Raw genomic sequence first — 25,888 nt, 5'->3', positions numbered from 1 at the left:
GGCTCCAGTTAACCCCCGCTCCCCCGCAACCTGAACTCAGAGCCTGTAGAGAAAAGTGTGGCAGCTCCTGGTCAAAGAAGACTTTTATTCTTATCTCACACATTTGTTAACCCAATTGATAATAAGAAATATGTTATTAGGGATTTTATCAACTGCCAGACTTCTGGAGTAATATATATAGCCCAGTGCGGATGTGGTAAGCTATATGTGGGCAAAACCACACAGCAACTGAGAAGACGGATATCTCAACATCTCAGCACTATCCGCACTGGGACTGATACCCCACTGGCGAGACATGTTAGAAATTTTCATAGAGGGGACATACAAACCCTTAAATTTTGGGGACTAATTAAGATGACATTGGGCCCCAGAAGAGGTAATTTAGATAAGAAATTACTCCGTGAAGAAGCAAGATGGATACAGCGACTCAAAAGCCTGAGCCCTAATGGACTCAATGAGGGATTTACCTTCTCAGCGTTCATTTAGAATAGCTGCCATAATGTATAAACATCATGTACAATTATCAACATATTTACTAAACACCCTGCCGAAGTGACATCAAGGAGGGAATTGTAGATGGACAAACCATGATGGACCAATATGCTGCCTTTAATTATCACTAAATAATCAACTACCTCTATGGTGCTAATAATATATAACATAGAACAACATAGAATATCATATAGAGCAATAATGCATTTTATTGGATCTTATCCCTATTAACATGGAGCACTACGGAAGACTAAGTATTTGCGCAGATTACATCACGCAGCCCTTATATAGGAAAAAATTCTGGCGCATATGAAACTACATAGTGACTGACTATTATATCTATTTGGAAATGCCCGTGGAGACTAAGTCCCCGCGCATATAGAACTGCGCAGCTCCGACAGCAAGGTACGCTCGCTGGTGTAAGAGCTCGCGCAGGGGTCACGGCGCAGGAAGCGGATGTGAATATCGGCACTGGTATAAGAGCTCGCACAGGGGTCACGGCGCAGGAGGCGGATGTGAACATCGGCTCTGAGATCATGACGCAGTAATCATGTGATGCATTACCGAGGCAACCAATAAACAACTATGCGGATTGTAAAGGAGGGATGTATATATGATATATATACAAAAACCAGTCCTCAAGAGCACTGAGGGTACGAAGGTACGAACATTACCTTTACAAACACCGCTGATACAGTTATGTTATAACTATCTCAAAACTGCAACAAGGTTACAAACTTTACTTCTGGATTTATTGATACAACTGCGCATCGCAATACAGTCACAAACGGCACGATTTATGCTACTGGAGATTCTGATATAATTTCAGTACCATTGGAATCTATTGCTACTACTTTTCTATAATATTGTTGGTTGTGACGAACTGTGAATCATATATCTATTTATACCAACACAATTTGTTATAGTGGATATATATATTTTTATAATCGTTTGATTAGTGCTACATTTATTTACCTAAATATCACATACACCTTTCGCTTTTGCAAGGGCCCTGCAGGGCGATCGGTTGTATTTTTATTATAATAAATATACTTTTATTGGATCCTAAACTTTTCTTTCTTTTCCTCATTCCTACCCTCAGTGCTCTTGAGGACTGGTTTTTGTATATATATCATATATACATCCCTCCTTTACATATATTTCTTAGGCCTATTGGGTGAAGGCATCACCTTTAACCTCGAGCACCCCCCTCCCCTCTTCTTTCCCATATCCTAAGTGAGCTACACATTTTTGATACAACTATGCGGATTGGTTGAACTATGAGAGCAGCAATAGGTGCATGGAAATGTCCATCAAATTAAATAGAGGATGATTGGATGGGATGGCGTCCCACCAATCAGAAGTGAATATCACCCCACCATGATGTCACAATAGGAGGTTATTTAACCCCTGTTTTGGCGCTTTTTCATTCAGTGCCCTAAAACCTCTTGACAAAGCCGCGTCCTGTGGCGAAACATGTCGAGGGGGGCATAGGATAGGTTTTTAATATACAGTGAGGACTCCCCCACTAACCGTGTGTACACTGCAGGTACACACAGGTAGATAATAGGTGATGCCTGGTTGGCACAGACAATTACTAATAATACAGGAGGAGAGATACACTGCAATTTTTAACTCCATTTTTTGTTGGTGTTTTGAAATTAATAAAGATTATACCTTTTAACAAATATATGGGAAATATAGGGAATTAGTGGATCACCTCGGTGATCTTTCGGTGAATTGGTTTAAATAACCCTCCATATATTGGTCCGCAGTTGGATCAACCTGTAGATCTGCATCACTTTTGTATAAATCCTATTTGCACAAGTACTGGGAAACCTAAAATAATTTTTCTCTCTATAGAAAGTGATGTCCTATGGGAAGGATAGGCCGTCACTTCTGAATCAGTTTCACCATACAACTGATTCTCTGAGTTGTGTACATGTTCATCAGTGTGTCCCAACCAGTGTACCTCCTGATCTCACAAAACTACAACTCCCAGCATGCCAAATCAAATGGTGCCAGAAAGTAAAACAGATTTGTAAATTACTTCTATATAAAAATCTTAATCCTTCCAGTACTTATCAGCTGCTGTATGCTGCAGAGGAAGTAGTAGAAGAGTAGAAGCAAATTCCCATAGCAAACCTCTCCTGCTATGGACAGTTCCTGCCATGGACAGAGGTAGCAGCAGACAGCACTGTGTTCAGACTGAAAAGAACTACACCACTTCCTGTGGAGCATACAGCAGCTGATAAGTACTGGAAGGATTAAGATTTTTAAACAGAAGTAACGTGCAAATCTGTATAACTTTCTCGCACCAGTTGATTTGAAAAAACAATTGTATTCCACCCGAGTACATCCTTAAAATGTTGAAGGTCATTACAGATCCTCCCAAAATGAACTTTAACCACATTACTTTAATGAAAACTGTTCCAGAGATGTTTCCCATTCTATATTCTACAGCAGCTGATAAGTACTGGAAGGTTTAGATTAAAAAGAAGTAATTTACAAAGTTGTATAACTTTTTGCCATTAGTTGATATGAACCCATTAGTTTTTCACCGGAGTACCTCTTTAAGGCCCAAGCAAGCTCTGCAATCAAGGCGTTAATCCTTATTTTTGGCATGCTCGTATGCTTGTATTTTACCTAAGTGAAGAGCAATGCAGAAGCAAATGAGGATCTTTGTTAGTGTTAATGGGAGCTCAATACTTTGTTTGTGCTCGGATTTGAGGTGTTCGGCGGAGATGTCCAGTCCTTGCATCAACTTCTTTACACTCTACCTTTGTTAAATGGAAATACAAGATATTTCAAGCCAAAAGTAAATATTTGGGAAAAGAAATTAGATATGTTATGGGGGAAAAATCTGATGCTCCAAAATTAAATATAGCTTATAATGCAGTGACATCTAGTAAAATGCATTTCTAGAATACCAACACCAAAATCTAATAGAATTTGTGATAGGAATTTTAATTCATCTCCAAAAGCAGAACAGACCGGAGCAGAACACCAAAGGTGTCTAAACCCTCCGTCTATTCCCCTGTGCAAGACAGAACACCAAGATTAGAGCTCTGACATATTCAGATAGGAAAGCCTGCCATATTCTGTAGGAGGTTTAACCCCCTGGTAATATTAAGGTATTTCAGTCCTTAAAGGGAACGCCCTCCTATGAACCCTTTAATGCCCACCGCTTTATGGAATGGCAGTAAGGACTATATGGATAGAGCGCAGGAGCTGACTATAGTAATAGTTGTATAAATGCGGTTAGATAGAGAAGGGGGAACTCTCTGTCACCCAATCCACCCACCAATTAAGTGATTATGGGGTGACATTAGGTAGAGATTGAAGCCAGGGGCCATGATCATACTCTTATTACACACACTAGTATCACATCTACATTACAAGTTAGTAAAGGGGTGGGAACTGATCTTTTCAGACTATTATCCCCTTGGGGCTGCTGGTGCCCCCCTCTATCTCCTGTACGTGACTCGTTCTACTTACCCCTCCTCCGCGCACTCCAGCCCTCACCTACCTGTACGAGGGCGATCTGCTCAGCCAATCACCAGCGGGACATTGCTACACCATTGTCACTTGGATATAAAAACTAAAAAGTTTTATTATAAAAGGACAACACATTGGCCCTCATTTACTTAGAAAATCGGGTTGTAAGTCTATGTTGCTTTCTTACCCGACTGCTTTTTTCCCCTGGTATTTATTATTATGTTGCATCCTGTTTGTCGCACGTGGGTTTTGTTGGTTTTGGTTTCCAACTCCTCTGAGTTGTCGGGAAAAAAAACCACAACAATTCAACAAATTCGGGTTGGAAACCTTTATAAATACGTGGGAAAGCTCAGAAATGTCGGGTTACACCCCTTTTTCGGGTTTGGGAGAATCCACATCGGGTCTGTCGGGAAAAAATGTTGCATTGTGTCGCAGACTGGCGCACGATGTCTGCGACATGTCGCAGATAAAGATGCGCCAAAAAAACCCGACAAAACAAGTCAGGTTTAGAATAGTAAATGAGGGCCATTATCTGAATGTAGACGAAATACACGAACAAGTATACGGAACACACAATTCTCTTTGTCAGTTCTGCAACTTGATGAACCTGCAGACCAAATGAAGAGAATTATGTATTCTTGAAACGCTTTGTCCTTTTATAATAAAACTTTATTTTTATTTTTATATCTACCACTAAGTATTTTATTTTGGTTGATGTTAATATTCAAGAGAACGCCTGAGATTATATGTGCCTTTTCTATATTCCAACTGTTCCTTGGAGCTCATCCAGAAAGTGGAGGATCCACCAAGGGTTCATTTTTTGATGTCCTGGACAATTAAGGTTTTTATTGAGAACATTTCTGTACTTTCTGCTCTATTCAGCTTCCCTCAACCCTGACCAGTCTCCTAGCCCCAGCTGTTAAATAACCCCCACAGCATGATGCTGCCCCCACCATGATCACTGTAGGGATGGTATTGGGCAGGTGATGGGCAGTACCTGGTTTCCTCCAGACATGATGCTACCCCCACCATGATCACTGTAGGGATGTATTGGGCAGGTGATGGGCAGTGCCTGGTTTCCCTTAGACATGATGCTGCCCCCACCATGATCACTGTAGGGATGGTATTGGGCAGGTGATTGGCAGTGCCTGGTTTCCTCCAGACATGATGCTGCCCCCACCATGATCACTGTAGGGATGGTATTGGGCAGGTGATGGGCAGTACCTGTTTCCTCCAGACATGATGCTGCCCCCACCATGATCACTGTAGGGATGGTATTGGGCAGGTGATGGGCCGTGCCTGGTTTCCCCCAGACATGATGTTTCCCCCACCATGATCACTGTAGGGATGATATTGGGCAGGTGATGGGCAGTGCCTGGTTTCCTCCAGACATGATGCTGCCCCCACCATGATCACTATAGGGATGGTATTGGGCAGGTGAAGGGCAGTGCCTGGTTTCCTCCAGACATGATGCTGCCCCCATCATACTTCACTGTAGAGATGGTATTGGGCAGGTGATGGGCAGTGCCTGGTTTCCTCCAGACATGATGCTGCCCCCATCATACTTCACTGTAGGGATGGTATTGGGCAGGTGATGGGCAGTACCTGGTTTCCTCCAGATATGATGCTGCCCCCACCATGATCACTGTATGGATGGTATTGGGCAGGTGATGGGCAGTACCTGGTTTCCTCCAGACATGATGCTGCCCCCACCATGATCACTGTAGGGATGGTATTGGGCAGGTGATGGGCAGTGCCTGGTTTCCTCTAGACATAACACTTAGAATGAAGACAAAAAGTTTAATTTTGGTTTCATCAGACCAGAGAATCTTGTTCCTCACAGTCTGCCACAAAGCCCAGATTTTGGAGACTATAGTGATGGCACACAGGAGCTCAGCAAGAGTGACCATTAGGTTCTTACCATGCCCTTCTCCCCAGATTTCTTAGTTTGGTGTGTTGGCAGCTCTAGGAAGACTCCTGGTTGTTCCAAACTTCTTTCATGTAAGAAAAATTAAGACCACTGAGCTCTAGGGAACTAGTGCAGTAGAAATAATTTTTGATTTTCTCCAGATCTTTTCTCCAGATCTTTTCTCCAGATCTTTCTCCTCATGGCTTGGTTTTTGCTCTGATATACATTGTCTGTACCTAATACATAATATAGTGTCTGTACCTGTTTGTGATGGTTTTCTCACAATTCTTCTGTGATTATCGCCCCAATATTTATTTTTAACAGTATACAAAATTACTCATGTCTTGGGATTTCCCAGGTTGCAGTACGTCGAGACCTGACATCACTAGTCAGATTATCAGAGGGAGCCTATCCTGCTTCAATTTAGAAACAGCTGTAGGCCCCCTGGTTAGAAAATACTGTATTTCAATGGGTGTGGTGGTTGATGTGTGGAAGGAAGGAAAGTGACCTCAAACTTTCAAGCATGGAACTGTGGGATGAGTTGTTTAGAGAACAAAATCCAACAGAAAATGCCCAGTAAAATGCAGAAAATGCAGGTAAGTCCTAAAAACATCCTAAAAACATTTTATTTATTTTTTTATAAATTTGCTAAAACCTCTAGCATTCTGTTTTCCCATTCTTATTATGGAGTATTAACATTTTTATTTTCTGCCAGTGGAGCTGTGAGGGGGCTTGCTTTGTGCCAGATCATTTGACTTACCAGAACCAGAAAAATCCATCACTGATAAATGGTAGCACATCCAATATAGTCAAATAGAAATTTTATTGATACAAAATACTTAATAGACATGCGATTGCACACAAAAAAGGGGTTAAAATCTAGACTAACTAGAGCCAGCACACAACTTAGGGGAGGGGCCATGAACCCCATCTCCTAACTAGACACCAGCCCTTAATAACACAATAAGCGACCTGTGTGTTGGCTCTATGGATCACATGCAGATAGCAATAATAAATATCAATATACAATGCATTGCATAAAATCCATATAAGTAACCATACAGTAACTAACTGCAGCTGAACCAAACATCACAGGCCAGGTAGAAGATGATAGGGTGAAGGAGGACGGGGTCACAAGAGTGCCCACGCGTTCCGTTGCCACACAAGGGCAACTTCCTCAGGGGTGGACCATGTGATCCATAGAGACAACACACAGGTCGCTTATTGTGTTATTGAGGGCGGGTGTCTAGTTAGGAGAGGGGGTTCAAGGCCCCTCCCCTAAGTTGTGTGCTGGCTCTAGTTAGCCAGGGATTTTAATGCTTTTAACCCCTTTTTTGTGTGCAATCGCATGTCAATTATGTATTTTGTATCAATAAAATTTCTATTTGACTATATTGGGTGTGCTACCATTTATCGGTGATGGCTTTTTCTGGTTCTGGTATTCTGTGTTTTCTTCACTGGGGAGCACCTCGCTTGTACTAGGTTGAGCCCCTCCTGTCTCATTTTTGGATCATTTGACTTAGTCATTGGTGACATATGGGGGCATATTTTTGGATGAACCCAAAATATATGACAATTCTTGTTTTTGTTTTTGTGTGAATGACATGAAATTAACACTTTGTGATGCCAGGGCACCTTTAGCCTATACACAGTCCAAGGTTGAGACAGCTTTTCCTGGGCAAAGCGCTGGGCAATAGATACTTCGATACAAGGTTACGGATAACTGTTTTTACTGAGGCAGGATAGAGGGTTATTCATATACAGTATAGATTGGTACAAAGGAAAGTGCAGAGTAAACCTTGGAAGCCTATCACCTTGCTGGGACTTGTAGTTGCTTGGGCTATGCTGTATGGTTACTGACTTGGGATGAATGACAACCCACGATGACTTTGGTGCTGCAGACTGACTGACTGAAGACTGTCACGATTCGGCAGGCTGGAGGTGGATCCTCTGTGTCAGAGAGGGTTTGGCGTGGACCGTGTCGGTGGACCGGTTCTAAGTAGCTACTGGTTTTCACCAGAGCCCGCCGCAAAGCGGGATGGTCTTTCAGCGGCGGTAGCAACCAGGTCGTATCCACCGGCAACGGCTCAACCTCTCTGACTGCTGAGATAGGCATGGTACAAGGGATAAGGCAAGAGCAAGGTCGGACGTAGCAGAAGGTCAGGGCAGGCAGCAAGGATCGTAGTCAGGGGCAACGGCAGGAGGTCTGGAACACAGGCTAGGAACACACAAGGAAAGGCTTTCTCTGGCACAAGGGCAACAAGATCCGGCAAGGGAGTGCAGGGGAAGTGAGGTATAAGTAGGGAGTGCACAGGTGGAAACTAATCAAGGTGATTGGGCCAGGCACCAATCATTGGTGCACTGGCCCTTTAAGTCTCAGAGAGCTGGCGCGCGCGCGCCCTAGAGAGCGGAGCCGCGCGCGCCAGCACATGACAGCAGGGGACCGGGACGGGTAAGTGACTTGGGATGCGATTCGCGAGCGGGCGCGACCCGCTGTACGAATCGCATCCCCAACGGCCATGTCAGTGCAGCGCTCCCGGTCAGCGGGACTGACCGGGGCGCTGCAGGGAGAGAGACGCCGTGAGCGCTCCGGGGAGGAGCGGGGACCCGGAGCACTCGGCATAACAGTACCCCTCCCCCTTGGGTCTCCCCCTCTTCTTGGAGCCTGAGAACCTGAGGATAAGACTTTTGTCCAGGATGTTGTCCTCAGGTTCCCAAGATCTCTCCTCAGAGCACTCAACTAAAAAGGGTCCAAGATAACGTGGTCCCAGATTAAAACTGGGGACACGGAAGCGGATATACTTGGTGGAGAGCCACACAAAAACAGGAGGAGTTCTTCTTTTTTCTTCGGCAGGCTTCTTCACCCGGGATGAGGCTAGTATGAGGGATTTTAGAGTCTTTTTCCAGATGGTGGCGAAGCCCCGGGAAACCACATCAACAGCGGGCACACAAGAAGGCGTGGGGGTGGGGAGGGAGGGAAGAGGGTCAAGCTTGGCACGGGGCAGAGTGTTAACAGGACGGAGGCTGTGAGGAGGAGACACAGCATAGTCCAGATAGGCCTTGGGGAGACCAGGTAAAGGGGGAGACACAGAGGTTTGACTGACGGGACTGGGAGCAGACGTGAGGCATTTTCTGTGGCAAGAAGCACCCCAGCTCTTGATCTCCCCGGTGGTCCAGACAAGGGTAGAGGAGTGGCGTTGGATCCATGGCAGACCGAGGAGGACTTCAGAGGAGCATTTGGGCAAAACAAAAAGTTCCATGCTCAAGAGCAGGGGTTCTGTGCGGTAACGCACAGTGCAGTATAGAAGTAATTCTTTCTTTTTGCGGCGAGTCCTCTCTTCAGGGGTCAGGCGAGACCGATCCACTTGCATAGCCTCCTCGGCGGGAGGCACAGGGGTGGATTGCAAAGGATACTGTGAGAGAGGTGCTCCGAGCGGTGTGGCACATGGCAGGGCCTTCCCAGGCAGGAGACCACGGCAGAGTCTAGAGTCCCCATCAAATTTGTCCGGCAGGGACAAGCAGGGGTTAGGAGCGGCCTGTCGCTGCGGAGGAGTTGCAGGAGCCGGCGGAGGAGATGGTTGTTGCTGTTGCAGCTGCTGTGTCTGTGACTGAAGTTGCTGTATCTGCGGCAGCAGCTGCTGTATCTGTGACTGAAGTTGCTGTGTCACGGTGGTCAAGTATGCCAGCTGGTGATTTCGTTGGGTGATCATTAGGGATTGCTGGGCAATCACCGTGGAAATGTCGGCAAGACTTGACAGCAGCACCTCAGCGGAATCCATGGCCGGATCTACTGTCACGATTCGGCAGGCTGGAGGTGGATCCTCTGTGTCAGAGAGGGTTTGGCGTGGACCGTGTCGGTGGACCGGTTCTAAGTAGCTACTGGTTTTCACCAGAGCCCGCCGCAAAGCGGGATGGTCTTGCAGCGGCGGTAGCAACCAGGTCGTATCCACCGGCAACGGCTCAACCTCTCTGACTGCTGAGATAGGCATGGTACAAGGGATAAGGCAAGAGCAAGGTCGGACGTAGCAGAAGGTCAGGGCAGGCAGCAAGGATCGTAGTCAGGGGCAACGGCAGGAGGTCTGGAACACAGGCTAGGAACACACAAGGAAAGGCTTTCTCTGGCACAAGGGCAACAAGATCCGGCAAGGGAGTGCAGGGGAAGTGAGGTATAAGTAGGGAGTGCACAGGTGGAAACTAATCAAGGTGATTGGGCCAGGCACCAATCATTGGTGCACTGGCCCTTTAAGTCTCAGAGAGCTGGCGCGCGCGCGCCCTAGAGAGCGGAGCCGCGCGCGCCAGCACATGACAGCAGGGGACCGGGACGGGTAAGTGACTTGGGATGCGATTCGCGAGCGGGCGCGTCCCGCTGTGCGAATCGCATCCCCAACGGCCATGTCAGTGCAGCGCTCCCGGTCAGCGGGACTGACCGGGGCGCTGCAGGGAGAGAGACGCCGTGAGCGCTCCGGGGAGGAGCGGGGACCCGGAGCGCTCGGCGTAACAAAGACTATTGCCTTTCTTCCCCAGAGTTTTGTGCTTACCGCTAGCCTTTGACTTTTCACCTGAGCATAGGGAATTTTCCATAGGATATGTATGGCTGCAGGATTAGACTACTGATTAGCTTGAGGCCTCCTCAGATCACCTCACACTTCTCTCACACTTCTCCACACTGTACCTCGGCATGGAGCTCTGAGCTGAACTCTGCTCTTAGACTGCTCTGAACTGCTCTGGACTGGGGCAACTCCTTCCCTGCTACACTAAATACAGGGCAATTTGGAGGATTCCCATTGTGGCAGACAGGTCATCTAATTCACTCTGCACCTTCTCTGCTAACATGTTTTAAAGAAACAGTAACATGGAAAATTCTAGAATAACAACAATGGCATGACAATACAGTATAAAGAGTCATGAATAGTGGGCCCAAGACAGACACTGAAGGCAACATTTGCCTGACAGGATGGGCTGGATACGGTATTTCGTACTGGGTTACCTCAGATGTGCAGGTTAAATTGCATGATCATTTTATATTTTAGGTTGTTACAGATGTGGCGATACCAATTTTGTGTGTATATGATACCAATTTTGAGTGTGTGTGTGTGTATATACAGTATATATATAGATATATATATCTATATATATATATACATATATATATATATATATATATATATATATATATGTATATATATATATATATATATATATAGCAATACTTCTTTTAAAGAGTTTTTGTTTATGTATACATTTATGTATGAATGTTCAAATATGTGATGATCACATATTGCTTATTATTATGGTACAGTGTATTTATTACTAGTAACATCTCTGCTATTTAACCCCTCGGGGACTCAGGGTTTTTCCGTCTTTTAAAAATCATAACCCTATTTTGCTCCTACAGACCCATATGAAGGATTTTTCGTTTTTTTGCACCACCAATTTTACTTTGTGATGACATCAGTCCTCTTCTGACCCCTATAAAAATTTAAATTTTTTGCGCCATGATATGAAGTTTTCATCTGTACCATTTTTGTTCGCTTTCCAGACTTTTTGATCACTTTTTATAAAAAATTTTCAGGTATAAAAAGCGAACAAAAATATGCTATTTTGGACTTTAGATTTTTTTTTACGTGTACGCCATTGACTGTGCGGTTTAATTAATGATATATTTTTATAATTCGGACATTTATGCATGCCAATCGGACATGCCGGAGGCAGGTAAGTGACCCTCCGCTTGCATCCTAGCTGATTGGGACACCGCGTTTCACAGCGGTGGTCCCGATCAGCCTGACTGAGCTGCCGGGAATGCGCGCTATTAGCCCCGTGTCCCCACTAGCCGCTGGGACGGACCCGATATGCCGCGGGACCCCGCGTGATATCGCGGGACGAGCACAGGACGTACAAGTACGCCCTGCATTCCAGAGAGGTTAATCTCTGTAGATGGTGCTGCACCCAAGGGTTTAGCACAACGCGCTGTATATGTGTAGTGCTATAATAAATCCGGCTTCAGAGTCTATTTAATCCCTTAGATGACGCAGTCAATAACAAGTCTATGGGATGTCCGACAATTCTTGCTTTAGCAGCAGGCTACAGAGTTGCTGGCAGTTTAAGGCCAGGTTTACACTTGCAAAGCTCTAAACAAAAGTGTCCGTCCGGAGTATTTGACTGCAGTCGGCGCCAACTGAATAAGTCGGCGTTAGGACTGCACAGACATTGCCATCCCCCACAGCGGCAATGTCTGCAGAGCGGATTCCGTCAGAAATTTCCTGTTGGAATTCCAACCAGAAAATTCAGGAATGTGAAGGGAAAACTCATTCACCTGCATTTAAGCTTCATGCAGGAGAATTTTGGATAGAAAATTCTATAGTGTGAACCTGGCCTAAACGTGTTATCCTGCTACCGCAACAACTTTGTAGTTGTCCTTTAATGCTGATAGCCATCCCACTCGACCAGTGGTTTCAAAATTGTAGTTATGCAACCCCTGGACAGTTTGGAGACCGCTGCACTAGGCCCTGCCTTGCTATTGACAGTGGCATCTAAGTAGTTAAATAGACATAGCTGCTGGCTTAAAGGGTACCTCTCATCAAATAAACTTTTGATATATTTTAGATTAATGAATGTTGAATAACTTTCCAATAGCATGTTAATGAAAAATATGCTTCTTTCTATTGTATTTTTCCCGATCAGTCCTGTCAGCAAGCATTTCTGACTCATGCTGGAGTCCTAAACACTCAGAGCTGCCAGCCTGCTTTGTTCACAGCCAAACAGGCTGTGAACAAAGCAGGCTGTCAGCTCTGAGTGTTCTTCTTTGTGAACAAAGCAGACTGGCAGCTCATAGTGTTTAGGACTCCAGCATGAGTCTGAAATGCTTGCTGCCAGGACTGGTAGGGAGTGGTCATTTCTTCAAAGTGGAAAATTACATATAAAGAAGCATATATTTTAATAACATGCAATTGTAAAGTTATTCTGCATACATTAATCTATAATATATCAAAAGTTTTTTTGATGAGAGGTACCCTTTAATTATAGCACTACATATGTACAGTGAGTTGTGCTAAACCCTTGTTTGCAAAATCAAGAAAAGAAAAAAGACTACCTGTGACAACACCCTAAGGACATTTTCCATAATTCATCACTCCCTCCGCCATTGAGCCCTGATGGTACAAGGCAGGGATGCCCACTATCCCCCCTCCTATATGTCCTCTGTATGGAACATCTACTTATTGACATCTCCGTAACTATGATATTAAGGGTTTGGATATCCCCTCGTGCCATTTCAAATGCTTCCCCATTTTCTCTCTTCCCCTATGACTCCCCTTCCCTCCCTTATGGCCACTCTTCACTGTTTCTCTTTATATAACAATTATATACTCAATCCTATGAAATGTGAGGCACTCAATATTTCAATATTTCTCTCCTGCCCTCTATGGTCCACCACCTACGCACCACCTATTCATTTGGTTGGCAGCCCTTGTCCCTTAAATACCTGGGTGTGCAAGTCCCTTCTAACCTTTATTGACTCTTTCAGACTTAATCCCCCCCTTCAGTCTCTTAGATCAGACCTAGCCAGATGGGAATGCAAGGACTTTTCCTGGTTGGGGAGGCTTAACATCATTAAGATGAACATACTCCCCCACTTCCTATATTTATTTTCCTGTATCCCTACGCATTTACCTCGCTCTTTCTTTCATACACTTGTTGGATTCCTTACTGGCTTTGTGTGGGCTAATAGGCATCCAAGGATATCGAGAACTGTCCTGATACGTAGAAAGCCCTCCCACATTGCCTCTCTTACTATCTGTCCTCAGTACTTTCACGTGTTCTAGACAGCTTCCATAGAGACTCCAAGCAGTGGATCCAGTTAGAATCTTCTGTCTTGTGTTTAGACCCCATAGTCCTCCTTTGGCTTCCGAGTCAGGAACTCTTTAAACCGATTATCTCTTTGCTCCCCCCCCCCCCAATCATGGCCTCTATATCCTCAATGCGGATCTCTTATCTGAAATGTTCCCACATATCATCACCTGATGGTGCTATGACTCCGATTTTTGACAACAAAGCCTTTAACCTGGCCTTTTCTGCTTCCTCTTTCCTAGGCAGAAGCAGGGTGGAGGGGGGGACCTTCGAAGACTTCTTGGATAATGCCTTTTGAAACCACTTCCCATACTGATAGACAGTGTCTCTCCTTGATAAAGTACTCCTTCCAATACTCAAAGTTACATCATTTTTACCCTACGGCTGATCAACCCTTTGTCTCCACCAACCGATAACTCCCTTTGAACGTCTCTGCGCCTCATCCTCGAAGGTTCATCGACCTATTAGTTTTCTTTACAATCTCTTGCTAGATGCTTTTAGGGAGCAACCCCTTCCGGCTTCGCTGGGAGAGGGCAGTGGGTCGCTCTTTCAATGAAGAGGAATGGACAACGGCAGTGACCCTGTGTCACAAGATCTAATTTTCCTGCAAAGCACAGGAAACAAACTACAAATTGCTCACGCGGTGGTACAGGGTTCCTGCCCTCCTTTCCCATTTCTACCTGTCCCTGCGAGACAACTGTTGTTGGGTGGTACTATCCAACACATATGGCTGACTTGCCCCTCCCTCTCCGCTTACTGGTCTCAGGTCCTGGACATTGTACACTGCCTGACCCACTTCCGTTTGCCTCTAGATCCATTTCCCCTCCTACTCTCTGTGCTCCCGACCGGAGCTCAGAGGAGATTTAAGACCCTAGCCCATTTCCTACTCTTGGCAGCTAAAACTGTTATTCCCCGCTTCTGGCGTTCTTCAACTCACCCCCCCGACCCTCTGGTACCCATGGCGGAATTTAGGGATCTCTATGCTCCCTTCTCTGTGCTCCCTTCTCAAGTAGTGCTGGGCTTGAACTCTTTCTTGTTCTGCTTTTTCCCGACTCTTGGTACTGGAGCCACCTGGAACCGCGACTGCTCTGCAAGGTATGTCTATCTGTCTATCTCTTGCTCTCTAATCTCTTGTGGACCCCCCCTCTTTCTCTCCTTCTTCTCCCCCTATTTAAATTTTTAATTAGATTTTAATTTTTTCCCCCTCTCTACCCTCTTTCTTTCCCTTTCTCTTCCTACCTCTCTTTCCCCTCTTCCCCGCCCCCCTCTCTTTTAGTTTTTTAGGTTATAGGTTCATTTTCTTTTGCCATCATAGGGAAGCTTCTCTTACTCTTTATTTATTTTCTACTTTCATTTCTATGGGATGTTCATTGTGTCTGTGAGAAGACCCTGACTTGTACACCTAATTGTGCACTTGGCTTCCTTCCAACATTGCCTGTGTGTTTTCTTGATGTGCTCCTTGCATTGTTCATGATACATTGTTTATTTTCTCTTTGCTTTGTGAAAATAAAGATTTTTATTTTGTATATGGTGCACACGTTCAAATTAGTGGTACAAAAATTGTAGTAAGTCTTTATTAATTATGGAACATATCAATGGAAATACACAGAATGTTAAAAACTATTAAAAAGGCTCAACAATTTAACCTGTCCACAAGCTGAGGGACCCATGGACCCCTCTTACATAGTAGCCATCCAATAAAAATGTATACAATCTTAAAATTACCCTACAGTAGTAATACACAGCACATGTCCTGTAATGGGTGCCAGGTATAACGTATCAAGTCATCAAATATACACAGTATATAATGCTACTATAATAATGCATAATACTGAATCCACATCAACCTGATGCAAACAATGAAAAGGTAGAAACAGATAAAGGGCCAAATGAGAAGTAAATGGTGAAAGTATACTAGGACAAGGGCCCTGCTGAATCCCAACGTGTTTTGTCACACTTGGTTGCAGCACCATCTATAGGAGTGGAAATAACAGAGATGATACAAGGAATTAAAAAAAAACTGTTCCATAATAATAAATAATATATGACCACATGTCTGAACATTCACATATAAATATAGCCATAACATAAAAATATAATAATAATAATAACAAAAACAACAACAACAACAACAATAATAATAATAATAATCATTATCATCATCATAATAATTATTATTATTATCATCATTATTATTTTAATGATAATTATTATTTTTACATACTTCTTGGGGTAACAGTTTGAAGAAGTCAGCCATATGAGACCTATATTATGGGCAAAATGAACATAATTTTAAAATATTGTAGAAAACTCGCTCATTGCCTTCCATGTAATTACTATGATGACGGACTGAAGTATTAGACTCGTCTATCTTGATTAATATGTTGTAGTACGAATCATTAAGCATTTTGATGTGTGTCTACTATTTCAGAATATGATGGAGTATATTTTATTATGCATTTTACAGTATGAATAATGTTTGAATTGCTCACTACCCTGAGAATTTTATAGATTACATTCTTTTTCCGAGATGTTCTACAAACTGCGGCTCGCTCAATGGACAGATAGGCAGCTACTTAAAGGTTTCCTGAGAATCACATCTCATCAGACCCGCTCTCATGTCTGTGCATTGGCTTCCTGTCAGGGTCCACATTGATTTTAAAATGTTATTGTTGACTTGTTAAGCATTTAAGGGCCATGGGACTGTCTGATGATCTTGTTCCCCATAGACCGCGGTAAGTCATAAAGTCATTATTTTTAGAATTGCTGTCAGCACCAGATTCAATCTGCACATCCTTTTGGTTCAAGGCTATGTTGTCAAATTTTTGGGAAATATTGCCTGAACAGCAAGTCATTGTGCCTGAGCCAAAAGGGGAAAATGGCAAATTCTGCTTCAAAGAATAGATGATATAAATTCTGTATAACATATATAAGGATCTAAATGTGTAAAGATAAAGGGGACAGAAGTGGAGGTAAAAAGATACACCTGTGTGCTTAGAAACAGAAGATAGATAGATATTGATTAGATAGATGGATAGATAGAAAGAAAGATGGTTAAATAAATAGATAGATAAATAGATAGATAGATATGAGATAGATAGATATGAGATAGATAGATACAAGATAGATGATAGATAGATATGAGATAGATATCCAAACGATGTAGAGCAGCACTCCTGAATGAAGGAGGTGAAAGGGTGCAAATAGCCGCAAAACCCGGTCATAGGCACTGTAGATAAAGGAAGATATTACTGCAGCACTCAGATATAGATAGTGAAAAAGGGTGAAATTTATTCCATCGAAATAGGTGCCACGTTTCGGTCGCCAACTGCGGCCATTTTCACCATCTAGATGGATAGATAGATATGAGATTGATGATAGATAGATAGTTATGATATAGATAGATAGATATGAGATAGATAGATAGATATGATATAGATAGATAGATATATAGATAGATAGATAGATAGATAGATAGATAGATAGATACTGTAGATAGATAGATATGAGATAGATATAGATAGATAGATGAATATGATATACAGTGGGGATCAAAAGTTTGGGCACCCCAGGTAAAAATGTTTATTAATGTGCATAAAGAAGCCAAGGAAAGATGGAAAAATCTCCAAAAGGCATCAAATTACAGATTAGACATTCTTATAATATGTCAACAAAAGTTAGATTTTATTTCCATCATTTAAACTTTCAAAATAACAGAAAACAGAAAAAATGGCAGCTGCAAAGGTTTGAGCACCCTGCAGAGTTAATATCTTGCACTGCCCCCTTTTATAAGTATCACAGCTTGTAAACGCTTTTTGTAGCCAACCAAGAGTCTTTCAATTCTTGTTTGAGGTATCTTTGCCCATTCTTCCTTACAAAAGTCTTCCAGTTCTTGGGCTGTCTGTCACGCACTTCTCTTTTAAGGTCTATCCATAGATGTTCAATCATGTTGAGGTCAGGAGATTGTGAAGGCCATAGCAAAACCTTCAGTTTACGCCTCTTGATGTAATCCCCTGTGGATTTGGAGGTGTATTTAAGATCATTATCCATTTGTAGAAGCCATTCCCTCTTTAACTTCAGCTTTTTCACAGATGGCATTAGCATCCAAAGTTAGCATCCAAAACTTGCTGAAATTTTATTGATTGATTTACCCCCATGCCTAACAGTTGGATAGAGGTTCTTTTCATTAAATTCTGTTCCCCTACTTCTCCAAACGTACCTTTGCTCCTTCCGGCCAAAAAGTTCAATTTTAACCTCATCGGTCCACAGAACTTGTTTCCAAAATGCATAAGGCTTGTCTATATGTTCATTTGCAAAGTTCAAACACTGATTTTTGTGGTGAGGACGTAGAAGAGGTTTTCTTCTGATGACTCTTCCATGAAGACCATATTTGTACAAGTATCTCTTTATAGTGGAATAGTGTATCACCACTCCAGTGTCTGCCAGATCTTTCTGGAGGGATTGTGCAGTCAAACGTGGGGTTTGAATTGTTTTTCTCACAATCCTGCGAGCTGTTCTGTCTGATATTTTTCTTGGTCTTCCAGATCTTGATTTAACTTCCACTGTTCCTGATGACTGCCATTTCTTAATTACATTCCGAACCAAGGATATTGACATCTGAAAACGTTTTGCTATCTTCTTATAGCCTTCTCCAGCTTTTTGAGCGTCAACTATTTTCAGTTTCAGATTTCTAGACAACTGCTTAGAAGAACCCATGGTGCTGATTGTTGGGGCAAGGTCAGATGAGTCTGGGCATTTAAAACCTTTGAGATTGACATCACCTGGTCTTCCCAGATGATGATTAAGAACAATCCATGACACTGGCAGGTCTCAGCTTTGCAAAGGGGGCAGTGCATCCTATAAATTCTGCAGGGTGCCCAAACTTTTGCAGATGCCATTTTTGTTTTTGTTTTCTGTTATTTTGAAAGTGTAAATGATGGAAATAAAATCTAACTTTTGTTGACATATTATAAGAATGTCTAATCTGTAATTTGATGCCTTTTGGAGATTGTTCCATCTTTCCTTGGCTTCTTTATGCACATTAATATTTTTTTTTTTACCTGGGGTGCCCAAACTTTTGATCCCCACTGTAGATAGATAGATAGATAGATATGAGATAGATATGATATAGATAGATAGATATGAGATAGATGAGCTAGATAGATAGATATGAGATATATATATATATATATATATATATATATATATAGATAGATAGATAGATAGATAGATAGATAAGGAGCAAGAAAAATAAGATCTATCTACAGATGTTTTTTTTTTTTCTTGTTGAGGTGATTTTGGTTTAGCTTATAATCCTTCGGGCATGTTTATTTGGTTCATTATCACATAGGGGGAGATTTATCAAAACCTGTCCAGAGGAAAAGTTGCCCAGTTGCCCATAGCAACCAATCAGCTCACTTCTTTCATTATAAACAAGGCCTCTGGAAAATTAAAGAAGCAATCTGATTGGTTGCTATGGGCAACTGGGCAACTTTTCCTTTGCACAGGTTTTGATAAATCTCCCCCATAGTTCTTGACGTTGAAACTCCACCAGAAACCAAGCAGTGTCAACCTTGGAAACTAAGGTCCATTGACTTCAATGTTAGACGGTGAACCGTGCAGAAACGAAGCAATATTTCACGTTCTGAACCTCTCAGAGAGAACCGTGTAGCAGAAGCATGTTATATGCACATGGCCTTAGTCATGTTTCAAAGTGTGTGAGAATTCAAGAGAGCTCTTATAACCTGTCCTCCAGATGGGATCACACCCCAGCATTTCTGTGGGATCATTGATTGTCAGTGACCTATGTTGGAGATGTCACTCCCGTAGAGGCACTCCTTCCCATATATAGTGGTTCTGTTCACTTATGGTAGATTTTGGTCTGCTGTCTCTGATAATATCAAGCAGATTACAGGCTGATCCATCTTACACCTGAGTTGGTATTGTTGTGGGCTCCTTCAGTTCTATCGTCATCATTCCTCCTGGCTGACTACTCACCTCCTGATGGCAGCAAAACTACTATTGCCTTTAGGATGGCATACTACCCAGGCCCCCACTATTACCCAATGGATTGACAACTGTAGTCAACCAACTGTACGGGATGGAGTAAATTGTGAGCTGGCTTTCGGGCCTCTCATGTTGAATTCCTGAAGTTGTGGGACCCATGGAGAACCTTTCGATCTTAAAGGGGGACTACGCCACTAGACATCTTATCCCCTAACCAAAGGATAGGGGATAAGATGTTGTATCGCAGGGGTCCCATCACTGAGGACCCCCGTGACCTCAGCTGCAGCACCCCAGACATCCGGTGCACGGAGCGAACTTCGCTCCATGCCGGATGGCTGGCAATGCGGAGGCTCATGACATCATGGCCATGCCCCGCTCGTGATGTCAATGTCAGCCCCAAGAAAAGCGCATATCCTTCCTAAGTATATCCGTTACTGTCTGGCAGGTACCTTATCGTGGATAACCCCTTTAAATCTCTTAATCCCCCTATTGCATGTTTTGAGAAAAAAAATGTTAGTAATTAATATGATAATACTAAATTATAATATTACCCTGTGTTTATTCCAACTGTGTTGATGACAACTGATACATCCATGTAGTACATGTCACTTTTTTAATTTAAAAAAACGTCCCGTATACAAGCCTATGGATTTATTTTTTACTGTAGAACAGTGTAAAATACAGAGACACAAGCATTTCATAGGGCTTGAATGTGGCTGGAGACCATGTAGACAGGAATTCCAGACAATAGGCTATTTGTAAAAACTGAGGGACTTTGTAAAATGATGACAAAGCACACATGAAAAGAAGTTTTAGTAATCTCTGTAGTCTAGCTTTAACCCCAAACCCCCAACAATAAAAATAATAAAAAAATAAATAAGTACAAAACTAAAATAATAATTAAAAAATAAATAAATAAAAATGTAATAAAATTGTTCAGAATAACTTAAAAAAACTGCTATATTCTTGACACACTGTACTAAACGTACAGTGTTTCAAGAATATAGCTGATTTTTTATGTTATTCCGAACAATTTTATTTAATTATTATTCTTTTATTATTATTGTTTCATATTTTTACTTTTTTATTTTATTTTTTATTTTTGTTGTTGTGGGTTTTGGGATACAGCCATACTACAGAGAATAAAACATAAAATAAAGTACAAACATGAAATAAAATTAATAAAAAAAATGTAATAAAATTGTTCAGAATAACATAAAAAATCTGCTATATTCTTGACACACTGTACGTCTATTTGTCTAGGTGGCTTGGAACAAAATATTAAGAAAAAAAAGTAAGAGTGTTTCAGTCATCAGCTACACATCATAATATCAGTCTTGTCTTTGTAAAGCATAAAGTGAACGTCCAAGAGAGGACACTTCAACACTGCAATATTTTTAGAATCCTGTAATTTTGGCATCAAAGGATCCTATTAGTCTTGTGCTTTCTTTGCAGCCATATTAAAAGTAGTAATCCCTGGTAATCATTTCAGACATTCATTTAGGGCCGATTTAGAGGACCCGCAGCCAATAGACTATCATCTGTATTAATATTACTATCTGCGTGTAATCTGTACATGGCCATCATATCGCAGACGTGTCTGGAAGTGCAAAATATCATCCCACAAATGAAGATCACCTTCCATCCAGACAGGGAATGTGAGGTATCCCACCGTAATAATTACCATCTTGAAAGAAAAGTTTATGTCTCCCTATAAAGATTGCATTCTTCTATCATATCCTAGCCTCAGGCATTGCACTGAAGAGTAAAGTATAAAGTGTTCCTTAAAGACTCCATGTAGGTATCTACAGCTGCTTTGTCTTAAAAGAGATATATCATACAGAAAAACCTATCCCCTATCCAAAGGAATGCTTTGGGACCACCGCAATCTCCTGCACGGGATTCCCTGCTCTTCCCAAAAATGGAGTCCCTGCACGAAGCGACGGCCGACACGGCACCCCCATGTATCTCTATGGGAGAGCCGGAGATAGCCTACGGCTATTTCTGGCGCTCCCATAGAGATACATAGGGCTGGCGTGTTGGCCTTCGCTTCATGTGGGGGTCGACACACTCTGTTTCCGTGGAGAGCCTGGGTCCTGTGCAGGAGATCAGAGGGGATCTGACCACTGGGACCCTCTGTAATCTAAAACTTATCTTCTTTTTATAGGGGATAGGTTTTTCTGTATGATATACAGTGTGGCAAAAAAAGTATTTAGTCAGCCACCAATTGTGCAAGTTCTCCCACTTAAAAAGATAAGAGAGGCCTGTAATTTTCATCATAGGTATACCTCAACTATGAGAGACATAATGAGAAAAAAAATCCATAAAATCACATTGTCTGATTGTTAAAGAATTTATTTGCAAATTATGGTGGAAAATAAGTATTTGGTCACCTACAAACAAGCAAGATTTCTGGCTCTCACAGACCTGTAACTTCTTCTTTAAGAGTCTCCTCTGTCCTCCACTCGTTACCTGTTTCACTGACACCTGTTTGAACTTGCAATCACTATAAAAGACACCTGTCTACAACCTTAAACGGTCACACTCCAAACTCCACTATGGCCAAGACCAAAGAGCTGTCGAAGGACACCAGAAACAAAATTGTAGACCTGCACCAGGCTGGGAAGACTGAATCTGCAATGGACATGCAGCTTGGTGTGAATAAATCAACTGTGGGAGCAATTATTAGAAAATGGAAGACATACAAGACCACTGGTCATTTCCCTTGATCTGGGGCTTCACATAAGATCTCACCCCGTGGTGTGAAAATGATCACAACAATGGTGAGCAAAAATCCCAGAACCACACGGGGGGACCTAGTGAATGACCTGCAGAGAGCTGGGACCAAAGTAACAAAGGCTACCATCAGTAACACACTACGCCGCCAAATACTTAAATCGTGCAGTGCCAGACGTGTCCCCCTGCTTAAGCCAGTACATGTCTGGGAAGTCTGAAGTTTGCTAGAAAGCATTTCGTTGATCCAGAAGAGTATTGGGAGAATGTCATATGGTCAGATGAAACCATAGTAGAACTTTTTGATGAAAACTCAACTCGTCTTGTTTTGAGGAGAAAGAATGCTAAGTTGCCTCCAAAGAACACCATACCTACAGTGAAGCATGGGGTGTAAACATCATGCTTTGGGGCTGTTTTTCTGCTAAGGGACCAGGACGACTGATCCGTGTAAAGGAAAGAATGAATGGGGCCATGTATCGTGAGACTTTGAGTGAAAACCTCCTTTCATCAGCAAGGGCATTGAAGATGAAACGTGGCTGGGTCTTTCAGCATGACAATGAACCCAAACACATGGCCCACCCAGGCAATGAAGGAGTGGCTTCATATGAAGCATTTTAAGGTCCTGGAGTGGCCTACCCAATCTCCACATCTCAATGCCATAGAAAACCTTTGGAGGGAGTTGATAGTCCGTATTGCCCAGCAACTGCCTAAAACATTGCTGCTCTAGAGGAGATCTGCATGGAGGAATGGGCCAAAATACCAGCAACAGTGTGTGAAAACCTCGTGAAGACTTACAGAAAATGTTTGACCTCTGTCATTGCCAACAAAGGGTATATAACAAAGTATTGAGATGAACTTTTGCTATTGACCAAATACTTATTTTCCACCATAATTTGCAAATAAATTCTTTAAAAATCAAGACAATGTGATTGTATGGATTTTTTTTCTCATTATGTCTCTCATAGCTGAGGTATACCTATGATGAAAATTACAGGCCTCTCATCTTTTTAAGTGGGAGAACTTACTAAATTGGTGGCTGACTAAATATTTTTTCCCCCACTGTATCTCCTTTAGGGTCTATTCATATTATAATATATTAATTTAATAATATATAATATAATATAATATAACTATGTAGTGTCCATGGTCCATCAAGTTCAACCTTTCTCCATAAATTATACTTCATTTCTTCCTAGATTTTGTATAACTCCCAATACCCCTTGGTCCTTTTTGAATATTGTCATGATATCAGCCATTACTACCTTTCCAATGTTTGACTATATATATATATATATATATATATATATATATATCTAATTCGCCTTTTCTCCACATGTAAAAAGTGTTCCTGTTAAGATGCAGACTATCTACTATTCAGAAGAACTGTGCTTCACCTATTGCAGTTAACTTTCTGGGGTCCAAACTATGTTTTCCATTACTCAGATACCCCAGGACTTACAGTAGAACAAAATAGTATGTCAAGTAGACAGTCGCAAGAAAAATATATAAAGCACAGATAAATATTGTCAGAGAACAAAAACAGGAATTGCAACTCACTAATAAAAAACAGCTAAAAAATATGTTGAAATTGATTATGGCACAATGAATGATGATGATGGGAGAAATGAAGCAATATATGATTAAAAATATATAAACATATATCAAATAGAAGGACTGACCCTAACTAGCTGTCCCTTATCTTTTTTTCTACAGCTTCCCTGGAAAGCTAACATAACACTGTACTTGTAATGTCCCTGTGAACAATGAGAAAAAAACGAGAACACACTCAGATTAGGGAAAGAAGGCTGAAACACAGAAACAAGCAAACTGAGTAAAATGTTGGTAACTTTTAAATACATGAAAATACAGAAACAATTAGAAACGAGCAGCTCACAGTGTGCAAAACTGAAGTTGTCCTGTCCGTCTTCAGTTAAATTTTAAATACAAATGTAGGATAATGCAAGAAGAACCAAGAACTATCTGAGATAGTTCTAAAAAACATACAAGAAATACTGGGTAAAACTCAAACTTTATACTATAATCTGCTCGGAACTGCACATTTCAGGAATTTATAAAGAGAAACTATCCAGTTGGAGCCAATTTAAAGGGGTATTCCAGGAAAAAACTTTTTTTATATATCAACTGGCTCCAGAAAGTTAAACAGATTTGTAAATTACTTCTATTAAAAAATCTTAATCCTTTCAGTACTTATGAGCTTCTGAAGTTCAGGTTGTTCTTTTCTGTCTAAATCATCTCTGATGACACCTGTCTCTGGAAATGCCCAGTTTAGAAGCAAATCTCCATAGCAAACCTCTTCTAAATTGGGTGTTTCCCGAGACAGGTGTCATCAGAGAGGATTTAGATAGAAAAGAACAACCTTAACTTCAGAAGCTCATAAGTACTGAAAGGATTAAGATTTTTTAATAGAAGTAATTTATAAATCTGTTTAACTATCTGGAGCCAGTTTATATATATAAAAAAGTTTTTTCCTGGAATACCCCTTTAATAATCTATTTTACAAACCTTTGAAACTTGTTCATCTCCAGTATATCCATCTAACAAAATGAAACCCAAATCCCATATTCCAGATCCTATTTGCTTTTGCAGTACTGCATAGCTTTCTTGTGATCAGAATACCTAAGCCCTTGTTTTATTCCAATATATATATATATATATATATATATATATATACCATTTTCTTCCCTTTGCTGCCAGAATATTGTATTCTTTCTGTAATATTTTATGAACTCTGTTGGGTTAAGATCACACATGGCACATCTGCAGCGTATTTGACACTGCAGATGCACCAATGACCATCCCAATAGTGTGCTTCCTGCTGTGCCCATGTGTCCAGCAATCCGTCAAGAGGAGCAGACACAAAGGCATTTGCGAGTCGCTCGTGCATTCACAGTTTACTCTCAGATTTTGTGGCTGCTCTCGGCCTAGCTCAGGAATCAGCGGGAGAGACCCCAATGTCTGTAAGTAAACTGCACATGCACACACAAATCGCAGATCCCTGTGTGTCTGCTCATAGAGGGAGATTGCTGCTACAAACAGACACACAGGACACATGGGCACAGCAGGGGGCTCACTCTAGGGATGGCCATCAGTTCATCCGCAGCGTCAAATACACTGTGGATGCGCTACATGTGGCCCTACCCTTAAAGCGTATATCTGGAGTTGCTCTCCTTCTTCTTCTGTAAAGTTCAGTGTGGAGACATGCAGTGAACGCTGGGCGGCACAGTTACCAAAGCAACCATATGACGCCAGTGAGTCCCGTGCAGGAGTCCTTTTAATTAGAAAAATGCTTGTGCTTGAATGCAGTCTCTATGCAGTATGAGTGTGGTGCAATCTTGGGTTAAAATAACATGCTGTTCTTCTATGAAGCAGTACTGTATGCATCGC

The 25,888-nt window shown here is 42.0% G+C and overlaps 1 long non-coding RNA gene across 1 annotated transcript in view; it reads left to right on the top strand.

Moving 5' to 3' along the window:
• Positions 1-24,590, top strand: part of LOC130284427 (uncharacterized) — an 82,562-nt gene extending 57,972 nt beyond the window's left edge. The window contains exon 4 of the long non-coding RNA XR_008847031.1: positions 24,197-24,590. This is a non-coding gene — a long non-coding RNA (uncharacterized LOC130284427). The remainder of the gene's footprint in view (positions 1-24,196) is intronic.
• Positions 24,591-25,888: the final 1,298 nt, after the last annotated feature.

The sequence above is a fragment of the Hyla sarda genome, chromosome 8 (assembly GCF_029499605.1).
Source record: "Hyla sarda isolate aHylSar1 chromosome 8, aHylSar1.hap1, whole genome shotgun sequence".
In the NCBI taxonomy this organism is placed as follows: Eukaryota; Metazoa; Chordata; class Amphibia; order Anura; family Hylidae; genus Hyla; species Hyla sarda.
The sequence above is the reverse complement of the archived record's forward strand: the minus strand, read 5'-3'. Positions and strand labels throughout refer to the sequence as shown.